This window comes from Zonotrichia albicollis, chromosome 3 (assembly GCF_047830755.1).
Source record: "Zonotrichia albicollis isolate bZonAlb1 chromosome 3, bZonAlb1.hap1, whole genome shotgun sequence".
Lineage (NCBI taxonomy): Eukaryota > Metazoa > Chordata > Aves > Passeriformes > Passerellidae > Zonotrichia > Zonotrichia albicollis.
The window spans coordinates 72,773,332-72,787,696 of record NC_133821.1 but is presented as its reverse complement, the minus strand read 5'-3'; positions in this window follow the sequence as shown (position 1 = coordinate 72,787,696).

The following is a 14,365-nucleotide window of genomic DNA, read 5'->3' as shown; positions in this document are numbered from 1 at the left end:
ACAACTTTTAAAATATGCACAATATTTATTACTTTTCAGATTTGATCAAGAATTAGGAAGAAGTTAAAAGAGGTGAAATACAATTAAGTAGCTTGTAAATGACAACTGCATATGCGGTATTTCCCAGTGCACTGGGTTTTTTAGGATTCAGTTCTGATTTGTTGAATACAGCACTTCTTATTACCCCTTAATTGTGTTTATTTACTGTTGCAGCATTTCCAAGTGATCGCTACTTTCATTGCTGCTGAATTTATCTCTCAGGGATTTCTTGGGATTTGGTTCAGAAAACCAAAGTGTCTGACCTCACTAACTTAAGAAACAACTACCTTTAATGTGGTAGGTCTAATGCTTAAATAATGCATCCCTTTAAGCAAAAAGATGTTGGAATGGGGAAGTCTTTTGGTAGATATTATTAGGGAACTAATGAAAATGTTTAGAATCCAGTTTTTGGTGACATTATTTTTATTTCATTAAAACCAGGACAATATCAAAAGATTGCATCTATGGAAGGTGAAGGCTTTAGGTGGCTTAGATCTTAATTGAAAAAAAACCACCAGCAAAAACACCTTAGTCAAGGAATTCTATTGTAAGTATATCTGGGAGTGGCAATGTATTTTATTTTCCCCTCTTTTGATTAGCTTGTTCCTTTATTTCTGGTGGTTAAAACAAAAGTTATATTCACATCTACCCAAGCAAGTAGAGGGAAAAGAGGCACAGCAAAAGACTTCTGCTGTGAGCCCCAGTGTGGGGAGATTGGTTAGGCCAAACGCAGGCAGGAGCACAAGCTGTTAAAATGCACTGCAGTGCACACTCTGTTTTCAGAACTGATTGATGACATTTCCATATATAGTTAGGAGTAAGACATTGCTTTTGAAAATAGAATTAAAACTTTCCCTTTTTAGGAGCAAGCACCACTTTGGCAACACAACCATCCTCAAGTACATTAGTACTTTTGGTCAAAACATTAATGGGGTACTTTGTTAACAAAATGTTCAGGTCATGATGAGTTCAAAGCATGAACTGTGAGGTTTTTTATGAGCTAAATGTTTCCAAATAGCACTCTAAGTTGAAAGTGCTGAAATTAGAGCTTTTCTCCTGTAAACAGGGTGTTGGTGAGCTGAGTATATGTTGTTTTTTTTCAATTACTCAGCATAAGGTGATGGGTCTGCAACAACATAGGTTCTTTGAGCTGAGACAGATGTCACCAGAAACATCTGGATGGTAGGAACACTTCAAGGAAAATATTATAGAGATGCATTCACATTGCCACTTTCTGTCCCTCCTTCCAACTTGGCAAACAATTGCCAGTTTTCCAAAATGAAAAATTTGATCAACAACTTACTGTCTCAACTGTAGACATGACCCAGTTAGCAAAATAACAACTTTCCTCCTTGTATTTGTACTTCTTGATTCAGGTCTAGATTTGCAATGCCCAGTTTGGACATGCCCAAATTCCCAGCAGGATGGGGTATTGGTAGGTGAAAGATCACCAGCTGAGTTGAAGATGGGTAGTACTGGCTACCCCATGACATTCCCATGAAACATGACATATGATTTTTAATATTATTTTAATGTGGAAATTATTTCACTCTGTTGCCAATTTTTTTAGTGACACATGTTGCAGTATGGAGAAGTTAGATCATAATTAAAATTTGAACAACCTTTACAGGTTGGAGAGATGGGCAGAGAAAAACAGTCTGAAATTCAACAAAGGTGAATGCAGGGTCCTGCACCAGGGGAGGAATAACCCCAGGCACCTGTACAGGCTGGGGACCAAACTGCCAGAAAACAGCTCCTGGAGAAGGACCTGGGATCCTGGTGGACAATAAGCTGTCCATGGTCCAGCACTGTTGCCATGTGGCCAAGAAGGTCAATGCTGTCTGGGGGTGCATTGAGCAGAGCATTCCCAGCAGGCTGAGGGAGATGATCCTCCCCCTCTATTCAGCCCTGGTGCGGCGACATCAGGAGTGCTGTGTGCAGTGCTGGCCTCCTCAACACAGCAGAGACATGGAGCTCCTGCAGCAGGTCCAGTGGAGGGCTACAAAGGGGATTGAGGGACTGGAGCATCTCTTATGGGAAAAAGGAGGCATCTGGGCCTATTCAGGCTCAGGGAGAGCTGTCTGAGAGGAGACCCCCACCAACAACCAAAAGTGTCTCAAGGGAGGGTGTTAAGAAGGTGGAGCCAGGCTCTTCTTGGGGGTGCCAAGTAATAGGAAAGACAATGAGCAGAAACTCATGCACATGAAGTTCCACTTGAGTGTGAAGAAGAACTTCACTGAGCAGTGACTGAGCGCTGGAACAAGTTGCCCATGGGTTGCCAGTGCTGTCTCCCTCACAGGAGATATGCAGGAACCAGCTGGATGTAATCCTATGCTACAAGCTCTAGGATGACCCTGACTGAGCTGGACAGATGACCCACTGTGGTCCCTTCCAACCTGACACACTCTGAGATCCTGTGAAAGTTTGCATATTATCTACAGGAGGACAACAAAGTCCTTATATAACTAAATCCACTGATTACTTCTCATAAGAACACAAAGTGGCAGCAGCAGTGCAAGGTATCATTGTGAGATAATTTGGAAAAGACATGGCTGAAAGCATCTGAATTTTGAATAGAGAGAAATAGAAATAAATGCAACATCCTAAGCTCTGCAGGCCAGGCTATCATCCATTCCGGACATTTTCAAACTTGCATGTGAATCTGTGTAAACTGTAGCTATCCAAAAACATTCCAGGTTTTGTTTTGTTGTGTGAAATGACTCAAACCACGGGGAATGCTTACCCAAATGTTTTTATGCACATTTTTCTACAACATTGAATGAAGCATGACCGTGTTAATGTTGAATACCCCAGAACTGCTGCTTGCATCCTGAAATGCTATATTATTATTTAAGTGCCTGTAATTTGCTTTGTACACAGGAGAAAATTGGGGGAAAAACTGTTGAAATAAATCTTATTGAATTAGAACTGAGTCATAGGTTTTGCCTGTCAGGCCATCAGTGGCTTCACAGCAGAAATTACAAGAGACTTCAGCCTCGTGGTCTTAATATACAGGATCACAGGTTTAGAGATTATGATGGGTTTTGTCATAAATGGTGAAAGTGAAGGTGAAGATTTCATGACATAATTTGTGCAAGACAATGTTTTGAAGAATAAAATATGAAGTGGCAGCGCTGAGAGGAGAAGAGTTTTTTTAAATTAAATACACTTTATCATATAATCTAGAGAGTTCTGTACCTAGTGTTTATTCTGCATTTAATCCACTATGTTTTAAGAATATATTGTTAGTAATATAAAAATCTGTTCATGTGACTCAAATACAATAACACTGCAAAAATGAGCTGAAAATAAATGCTTTCCACAGCTTATTTTTCATCTCCTAACTTAAAAGTAGTATATAGGATTGAAAACTACAATAAATCAAGGCAGTGTCAAATACAAATTTCAATTTATTGTAAAAACTGTCACAGTAGTTCAAATGACCTAAAATTTGATCTAGCTTTAGTAAAAATATAATTCCACCCTGTCCTAATTCCTGTGTTCAACATTAAGTATTTAATGGTGGATGCCATTTAATTTGAAAAAAACCCATTTGACACGGCATTCTAATTTAAAAAAAGAAAGCACAAAAAAAAAAGCCTAGACAGAAGGAGGGGATCTGAGGAATCATTGGCAGGACCATGCACAATGGAAGTGCTCCCTCAGATGGAGGGCTATTCTTTGGCTATTATCCATTTTTAACTACTACTTCAGTACACTGTTTTGAGAAATTTAAAAAGGCAACAGGGAAGAACTGCATTTGGAATATACACCTGAATATAGCCGGGGGCTCATCCCTTTAGCTCAGACAGGTACAGCTCCTCTCACAAGAGACACAGCTGTAGCTACATATTTTAATCTGTCTGTCTGTCTATCTATCTATCTATCTATCTATCTATCTATCTATCTATCTATCTATTTCCATGCTGACACAGCCAAGATACCAGTGGATGTGGTAGCTGGACATATGGGTCATGGCCAACCCAACACAGAAACACTGAGGAGAATTCTTGTATCAGTTAAAATCTACACTTGCCAGATGCAGGTGTCTCCTCTATCACTTAGCACTGAGTGGGAAATGTGATTGTCAACCTGTGGTAATATGGTGAACCAGAAGGACAAAATTATATGGGTATGGTGGACCACTCTTTATACATTACAAATTTATAGAATTTATTTATTTATTTGTTTGTTTATAGAATGAATGCTCAACGTGGTTTCAGGATATCAGTGATTCATTTCTGGTAGTCCAGTTCTGGGTGAAAATTGTTGTATTGCAGTTTGGGGCAGCAGAATAGCTACTGAACATCATGCCAGCTAGGGACAGACTGTCTAACGTGTGCTCACAAATTGGGTCCTGAAAATCTGAGTCCAATATTACAAGAATAAGTGAAGAGAAATGAGGTAGTAAGATAACCTTAGCAATGACTACTGATGAAAGATGTATGGACTGGATAGACAATGTACTGGAGCAGTTGAGCAAAAAGTTCCTACTGCAATTCAAAAGGAATGTTAAAACTCCATGTTACAATCAAGAATACATGCCTCCATATTAATGGATCTTAAAAACCTTTTTAAGAGGTATTTAAGTACAGGTCTAAACTAATGAATTTACCATGCTTTAGAGTCCTATTATCCCAGTTGCTTCAAAGCAGTTCAGAAAGAAACAGATGGAGTATTTTCTTTCTCACACATTGACCACAGAACACACATTCATCCTGTTTACGGAATGTCACTACATCATTTTCATAGTAATTTGTGTAGGAAAATGCATTAGCACTGTAAAGGAGAGATTTGCAAAACCTGTGACTTTTCATGATGACTGACAGACCTAAGACTAGAAATACCATCAAAAGACTTTAGTTACTAACAATATTTGATACTTGGTTTCCCAAGAGCTCCAAAGACTTAAGAAGAAAACTTGACATGAAGAAAACCAAGGTGCCCAGAACACAGCAGACTTGCATGACTTCACACACCAAGTCCATGCTAGCCTGAGGAACAGAAATACAACCTTCTTGGATGCTGTGGCTCTTGTTCTACACAATCAGGAACTGAGAAACTGAGCAAAAACCAATTAAATAAAATTATTTTTTCCTTACTTCTCTAAGGGGAGCCATCAATGAACAGACCCAGTGCTCTGCAGGCCCACGCCGGCTCTCTGCCAGCCTTTGCAGAGACAGCGTATTTTCTCTTCAAAACCTTTTCCCGCAAAGCTCAGATTGTGGCTGTCAACATCTCCATCTATGGCATATCAAATATGAATTTTCAGCACATAAGGACTTCATTATGCACCACAGGCTCTGATTTTCCACTCCCTCTGTCCTTGACCTCCTTGGCGGTAGCTGAAGTTCAGACTGTATCTGTCACTGGCAGGATCACCTGGGCCGGAAAGGCAGAGGCAGGATTTCAACACACTCACTGCCTTGTTCACCACCCCTCCAGGCCTGCTCCCCACCAGAGGCACAGGGCTTTACTACCCATAGCAGTGGCTCAGCTCCCTCCTCCAGCTCCACCAAGGCTGTGGCCAGTAAGAGACAAGAGGAAATAAAAACAAAGAGGAGACATTCTCCTCGGACAAAACGGCCTCTCACAATGAATGGATTCTCTTTCAAAGCAGATGAGAAAAAAAGAGGAGTTTTGTTATCAGTCAGCTCAGCCTGGAGGGATGGAGAATTAAAGCAACTTTTGAAACAACATTGTGAGGCAGGAGGCAGAGCTCATGGGGACACTTCTAGCACAGCTTGCACCCTTCTCCTCATGATGAGATTGATTGGAGGTGTCCTGATGTACAAAGGCTAGATGGTGTCTGCCTGACCACAGCATTGTTTGGCAGCAGCAACAGTGGGCAAAGGTGCGAAGAGTTCTCAGGAGAAAGGTGCAGCTTGCCCCTCATTGCCTCATCAAGCTGAATGTCTGATTGCCATGTCATCTTGTGTGTGGAGCTTGGGGTCCCCAGTTCTCACCTGAGAAACAGACAACCTATTTCTGCTCCTTTTCCCCATTCCCTGTGCATCTGGGTTTCTGTCAGAATTGAAGAAAATCTTCCTAACAGAAATATCCAAACCTGTCTCCAAGCTGTGGACTGGAAGGCTGCATTCCTCTATCTGCTGGGATTTTCCTTTTCTTTCCATGAGCTAACAGCTAAATCCCACAGCAAGGCATGAATAAACAAAAACTAGGAAGGATTAGGATGTACTATTTAGCGAATCATGACTAACACAGCCCTGTCTTGCTTCCTCTGAAAGCGTGCCACAAAGTTCAACAAATATTATTGTGAAATGAACCACAAAGTCTTTACACACTTTAGAAATGGCATCTTCACCCATTTTCTCTGGCAAAAACCAAATGGATTTAGTTTCTAGTTGATGGGAAGATCTCTAAATTTAAAACACTTGATTATTGACAGAAGACTGGAGTTTTTCAATTCTTTTCCTCCCTCCTACACCCTTCCTGTATGGCAAATACAATTTAGCAGAAGATTCCAAAAGTCAGAGGGTTTTAATCAAGATGAGAGGCTACTTGCCTTGCCTTTTGCTAAGAAAACACTTAGCAGCAACTCCTCCTGTGAAGTGAATTGTTTCGAAATATCAGGACACACCCCTCTTGCACACATAATTGTTGTAGATGTCAGGGGAAATGGAGCACATATAATGAGATGTTCTCTGGTGCACAAAAATAGGAAAAGGAGAAATACTTTTTGTAATGTGGCCTGTGGTGTTATGACTGCTGGTATATGAGTGCCTGTATGTGTAGGATGCTCTTCTTAAACACAGACACGTGTATAGTTTTGAGGGAGATGTTGGCCATAAACAGGTTTGTTCTAAAAAATAATTGTCTTAATCACTAGCCTTAGGACAGATTAAAAGACCCATTTCCAAAAGAGTGCAGATAAAATGCTGGAAGATGAGGACAGGCTGCAGTTCTAAAATTGCTGATTGCAGTGTTGCTTGAAAATATTTGTTATAGTACCTTTAAAAAATCCCAAATCCCCTGGGCAATACAGATAGATCCTTACCCATGTACATAAATTAAATAAAGACAGAAGGAAAGAAAGAGCAATCATACCTGGTATTGCTGCAAACCCAATTCCTTTTAGTAATGAGTAATGAGAGTAATTATTCCGTTTCTCTGGCAGCTATGGATAATTTTGAGCTCCATGAAAATCAATCACAGGTTTTTAGCATTTTAGACACTATGTCTACGAGTGTCATGGTCTTTCAATATTGGGGAAAAGGCCTAGGAATTTTGGGTTTGCTCAGATATTGCCTACACTGCAGATGAGTATTTTTCTTTCACACATGGGATCAATTCCTTTGTGCTAACAAGGATCCACCCACTCCCATTCCTTGTTTCCTGGCTTAGTATGTACCTCAAATCTCCACATGCGGTTCCTCGTGCCTGCAAGAACCAGATTTTGCACAAGATAATCCTGAAGGATGGGGAGGGAAATGTGAGAAACTAGTGCTAAAAGTGGTGTAGATTAGAAGTTCTGGTTAAACCACTCATTCTCACTGGAGCTTTAACTCTTCCAAATGTCAGAGCCTTACTCCAGACTTTTGTTTCCTCTGGGTTTGGAGGAGAATTGTTGCCCTTTCTTTCCACAAACGGTATACAGTAACTACCTTCAAGCTCCATTTAACAGTAGCCCTTTTGCTATGCTAAGAAAAATTATTCCCTCTTCACAGCTCAAGGGAACCAGGGGACTTTTTTGTTCTGATGACTCTGTTTTAAGTGAAAACACAATAAAAGACTGAAACAGATGGCAATTTATTTGTCTCTAAAGTTTGCATGTGTGTTCCACGCTGTGACATTTTTACAAGACTTTAAAGATTCCTCTTTTTTCTGTCATCAGTAATTTGAAATTTCTTTTTCCCAATAAAATGAATCTGCTTGACTCTCAGTGGTGTTTCAGTCTCAGAAGATAGCTGCCCTTTCTTCATAGCTTTGCTGTGCCAACAGAGTTGCTGTCTCTGGATGCTTTTTAAGGCTGCTGCACTCTTTGATATTCAAGTGTTAGACCTACCTGCATGCAGCACTTAGCATGGATTCATACAGTGGCTTATTGAAGCTTTTATCTTCACCTCTATTGCTTGTGCCTGGAACACTGAACAGACACTGCTGGAAAGCTCTTTGCATACTCACTCGTTTAAAAAAATATTTAATATTTGAGCTTAACTTCCACCAAGAAAAGCAGTTCTGAGTCTTCCTTACTAAATAAAATCTTTCCATGTGGCTACCAAGTCTAGATTTTATTACAGTTTCCACAGTTTCCTCTATATAGATGTGAGACTTATTGACCTATACTTCCCCAAATCACTCCTGATGGCTTAAAAATGGTATCACATTTGTTGCTTTCTGTTTCTTTGGGAAAGGGATTGATTTTAAGTGACAGATTACACATAACATTTTCACATTGGCATGTGTGTTCTTTCAGAAAACCCGTGTGAACACCATCTGGTCCTTCTGATTTTCTACTCCTCATTTTATAAATTTTACTCAAAAATTTCTTCTGACACTGCAATTTAAAACAAGCCATTAGATTCAGCCCTCTGTAAAGAAAAGCTGGAGGGAAAATCTCTCTTACTAACTAAAGATTTCATTAAGTTTTTCTTTAATGATCTTATCTTTCTGGAAAACTTTTTTACGGCTGAATCTGTTGACTCTACAGACTCTTTGCCACACTTCTTGCTTTTGATGAATTTGAAACCTTGTTAAGTTTTTATTTCATTCCTTCCTCTATTTCAGAAGAATTCCTCATGTTTTGAAAGCTCCCATGAAACTTTAGAGCTTATGTTAAGTATGCAGCAAAACATTGCATTTATGACAAGAAAAGCTAAAAAAAGACATGACCAAAAAAAAGCGAGAATATGCTAATGCCTTCTCTTCAAGTCTAACTCGGTAGATTTTTTTAAAAATCAGTGTTATTTACATATCAGTAACATATAATACAAGTAATATATAATAACTCTACTGAGAAACTGCTAAAAATATTGATTTTTCACAAATAAAAAATAGTATTATTTGTTCTCCTCTTGGCTAACAAAACCAAGGGATTACAGATATCACTGTGTGTCATGCTTCATAAATGAAAATGTTCCTTTCCATATGCACTGCACATTACATTAGTTTTGCAATTCATATATGAACTTTCTAGCTTGGCATTAGATCACATATACACTCAGACACGCAGGCAGAAAGCTCAAATATAAATACACAGCTTTGCCCCTTTCCAAATGCAAATGCTGAAGACTCTTCCAGCATCCATTGCAGCCAGTTCCAAAAGTACATGTTCTAGTTCACGGAGCTCAATTTGTCATCAAGGAAAATACTGGAGACTGTCATGGATGAGTGCTGTTATGGGAAGCTAATCTGATTTGGACAGGACAGAAACTGAATATTAGCTTTTTGGTGAGAGGGAAGAAAGAAAACATGCAGTTTATGTTGTTCCACTGCAAGATCTTCCCCATTAAATCTGCTTTATCACGGATGTACCTCTAGACCAAAAGGATGAACTGCCAGGAACTCTATTTGGAGGCCACATGCAGGCTCACAGAAGGAGCTGGATCACAGCAGCTATATACACAGACAGAGATTTATGAACCCTTGCCTCTGGTTTTATTGATTTAGCAGGTTTAGAGCAACTCTGACAATGTTACTGGCTGGAGTTCACATTTCCATCTCGCTTTGCAGACTATAACCAGATCTAGACTTACTGACAAAGGAGATACCAGCCAGAGGATAAATGGCAACCATCAATTTAAATATCAGTACTCATTGTAGAATGAGTTGCTCCCATGGGACTTAGGGATCAATTACAAAAGCAGTTAAAATGGGGCTGCCTATTTACTTCCTACACTTCCTCAGATATGAAGTTAAAAACAGCATCATGCCTTACACCTCTGTGCCCTGCTCCAGCACTGTGGCTCAACTCACAGCAAGTGTTGGTGTTAGACACATTTTCTATGGACATTTGGATTTGGTGCTTTTTAGCTGCACAATTACATTGCATACATAATACACACACACACATACACAAAAACTCCTGGATACTCAGGAGTAATTATGTCATACTGAAAAATAGTTCCTGAATTTAACAAGGGCCAATGTGTAAATTATAGAATCTAAATATTCTCTTAGTGGTACCTCCAGGTATCTCACTATGAAGTGAGCCTTCCTATCATATAAGGTTATTATCAGCTTTTGGCATAGAACTGGCTGTTCTTCTGCTAATATCAAAGACCACTGTAGGTAGACCCACAAAGATGTCTCAGCCATAGTGTTTGAGTATTTGATTTCAGTTTTCCAAAAGCAGAAATGATGTGTGAGATGCCTACACCTCACCAATCCCACTCCCTCTGCCCCTGCCATCATTCTCCATTTCCTTCTTTCACTCCAAATAGCCTAAATGGAACAATCCCTTCCTGGTTCAAGACAAACCGTTTTTCTACCCTAGCCTTTCATATCTTATCCATCTAATCCCTCTCTGAGACAGATGTTGGAACAGAGCATTCCTTCATGAACATTCCCTAGACAGAAGGTAGAACTGTGAAGAAAATCACAAGGTAAAGCAAAATTTTTCATATTATATTTCATCTCTGGAAAAACTTATTTTTGCATGACAATGGCCCAGCATTACTTTTGCATTCTGAGACAAATTGATTGGTAGAATAAAAAAGTTATGATTTTTTGCTTGTAGAAGTTAAAGTGTTAGGAAGAAAGTTGAAAACAAACACAAAAGAAGCCAGCTAATATTGAACTAGTTATCTATCATAACCTACATTTTTAGTAGTCTCCTTATGGAAGTTAAGCGAGTCCTGAAAAGACGTCCTATGTTTTTCCCAAGATTTAAATTTATCTATGCTCAACAAAATAACATACATTTGAACCCTACTTACCAGAACGGTCCAGGTCTGTTTCAAAAGTCCTTTCTTTCCAATATTTATATCTGTATTTCCAGTATTTATATATATTACCACTATTTGTGTTATTCAGAGATTGTATAAATAATGATTTAAGGTTTTCTCCTGGCTCATTGATAAAAACTGTTTACATTACAGGGCCATGAACTGATTTCTGTGACCAGGGACAGCTCTTGCTATTTCACTGCAGCAAGTGAAATAAATTTTGCTGTGCATTTATGCATGTTCATAGGAATTCAGACCCAGGAAATGAGTTTGTTTCCTATGCTGTAATACAGTAATGAAGATGCAAATCAATTAAAAGGTCACTTTTACATTTAGAGTTGATCTAAGAGGAGTGATCTTTCCAAAATTTTTAACAATTATAAAAAACGTAATGTACTATAGGAAGAAGAGGCTTAGGAGAAGGCAGTCTAGTAGAATTCATGTTTGAAACTCAAAAGCCTCATTTCTACATTTCTTTTAATGTGTCATAAACATACTTCATTCTCCAAAACAAAATCACTTGACTGGGGTCTTGGAGAAGAATGATTAAACAAAATCTAAACCCCTGTTTAGTTAACTTTGTTAACTAAATCTATTTGTCCTACAAATTTTTAACAACTATTTCAGGGCAATATACTCTGAAAAGGTGAAGCCTACAAACATTGACATTGTAAAAGGGGTATGAACATGTAAATGCTGAACAATTATATCCTTTTTTTCGTTTCTGTTATCCTTTGTAGCTGTGTAGTCTGGCCCTCTAATATACCAGCTTTTCTGAGACATCTGAACCCTCAACTCCCTTTCATTGCTTCCAGCTTTCAAATTTCACTTGAATCTATTATCCAGTAATTAGTGCATTCAACTTGACCTGTATGCTTCCTGTGCTGTAGTGCCTCGATCAAAAAGTTCCATGGTACCAAATCAAATTTCTCACCATGGAAATTATTTTAACCCTATAAATTTTATCAAAAAACCCCCAAAACTTTATTTTTAAAAGTCTTTTGAGATTGGCTTATGGGAAAAGGCTATGCAGTAAGAATTCCTTTGTCAGGTCTTCATTTTTCTTAGGACCAAGGGTAGCTTGCCAGGCTGGCAGATACCTCATCACCTTGTTTACCCTTTTGAGTAAGCCCATCAGATGGCACTGTTGCACATAATCTTGTAAATGGTCTCTCAGCCCATTTGAGCAAAGTTTTAGCCCTGTAAGAAAAGGGTTTTGTTGATTATTTTTTCCCCCAGACCTGTGGTCCAAATGGGATCCATAAGATGTAGTCACTGCTATTTCTGTTGGACTATCTGCCACAGAACGTCTTTCACCAGACAGAGCTATCTGACCTTGAGAACTGGGCATAGGCATCTGAACAGCAGTCCTTGAAAGGAAAGAAATTCTTGGAGTGGCATGCAGGTGTGTTATAAACCTAGCTGCATTAAGACAGGGTTGTGATACCATAGATAACACTGGCAAGGTTGCAAAGCCATTATGAGAAGGAAAGTAATTCTCTCTTTCCTCACTTCTTCCACTCTTACATGCCATGTCAGTGGATCTCTGCCATAAAGGTGGGCCAGTCTGTTCTTTCCAGCTTCTGGGGATACAGCCTCCCTGGATCAAGGAGGGGTTCAGAGTCTTCATTCAAGACAAACATGGAATATTTGATGTAAGAATCATGGAATGAAATAGCAAGGTGCAGCTCAAGAAAAAGTCTGGTTTATTCTTTGTGCTTTCAGCCTTTCCTTTGTCTGCTTTAAATCAACTGGCATCAACATAGGTTCATTTTTTATGTGTTCTTTGGTAATTAAGGGAAGAGGCATTAAAATTGATTAAAAAGTGCTGTATTAGCCACTGAGGAACCCATGTAGAGCTGTATCTTTGCCTATGCTGTTCAGAAATTTTATTATGTTAGAAATCCAGCAGCAAGTTAGTAAACAACCCATATGACCAGAGCAGTCCTACTACCTGCCAGGAAGATCTCTTTCTTAGGCTGCCTGTTCTTGGTTTGTTCACCTTATGAAAGCAAACAGGCTTGAAATGTAACTAACAAAGATTCCAAATGTCCCACAAAGTTCCTTCCCAAACATAGTATCATATTGTTATGATTATAATAGAACATTCTCTGTGGCAGATATTCATCATCTCAAGAAAAATCCCAATCACGCAGGACCCCAAAATAAAACTGAGGAAATTGTGTGTATGCACGTGCACTGTGAGTATATAGATCATCTTTTGTCTGAACATTGTATTGTAATATAGCCAGTATTTATTAATCCAATCAGAAGATCAGGAGTTCAATTCTCTTTCTTATTCATTCCCAGGAAAAATGCTGAGCTAAGTTTGAGAAAGCACAAAAAATAACCTATACAAAAATGATTAATTGAGTCACAGGAGACTTCAGCATTCTTTAAGTGAAGCCTTCAACTAGTTTTGATGATGAATGAGAGAAATTAAAGTTGAAAATACTGGGTCAGTTCTTCAGCAAGCAGAGTAAGTGCAATTATATGAACATAAACTGGGAAAGAGTTGCTTTGCAGAATATATGACATACATAGAAATAGGCTTAATTGAGTGCAGTGGGTCAGACAATAATATTACCATGGGTTTAGATAAAACAGCAGTCAGGCTCCTCCTAGTTAGAATTGCTTTAGTCTGACTTTAACCATCACCTTCATCTATTTGTTTCAAATGAATCAATTCTGGTTTACACCAGTGTGGCAGGAGGAACAGGTTCCTTGCTGTGGCCAAACACTTCAGCAGTGAACTCAGTGATGGATCACAGAGTTATTCTTAAGCAAGAAAACATTTATAAACCATTTGTGGCCCATTTGTTTTGTCTGTAGTCTTGAATTTAAATTAATTCCATGCTCCTTTGTGAAACACTCCTTGACCAGGAAGAGAAGTTTGAACTTTAAAATGATCCCATAACTATCCAGTTCTGCATGGGAATTGTATTACTTGTAGCTGGAGGAAAATGATTTGGTGCATCTAATTCACTTTTTTTCACCCCTGAGTTGAATAAGGATCTTTCCTCGTTGCCACTTTCACAGGCCAGCGTGCACTTCTTTCATGATACCTTCTTTGAAACAGAGCCAGGCTCTGAGAAGACCCCTTGGAAATGTGAATGTGTCCTGTCACATGCTTTATGGGGAAGGAGGAATGCCAGGGTGACTGATGGATGGAGGGTTTGTGTCCTAATGTAAAGGAACAGGCTTCCTGCAAGAGGGAACAGAGCAACAGGCTTTCTTTTTCTGTATGTGGTCTGTTAGCAAAGGTTGGTTACAGTCCCACAGTAAACCTGGATCACCCTCTTCCCACCAGCCCTCAGGAGCCCTCAAATCTCAAAACTGTGAATGCAGCCAATGAGTCACCACATGGGTTAATGTTTCAGCAGTCTCGCAGACGGGCCCACAAGGACGTGAGGCACAAC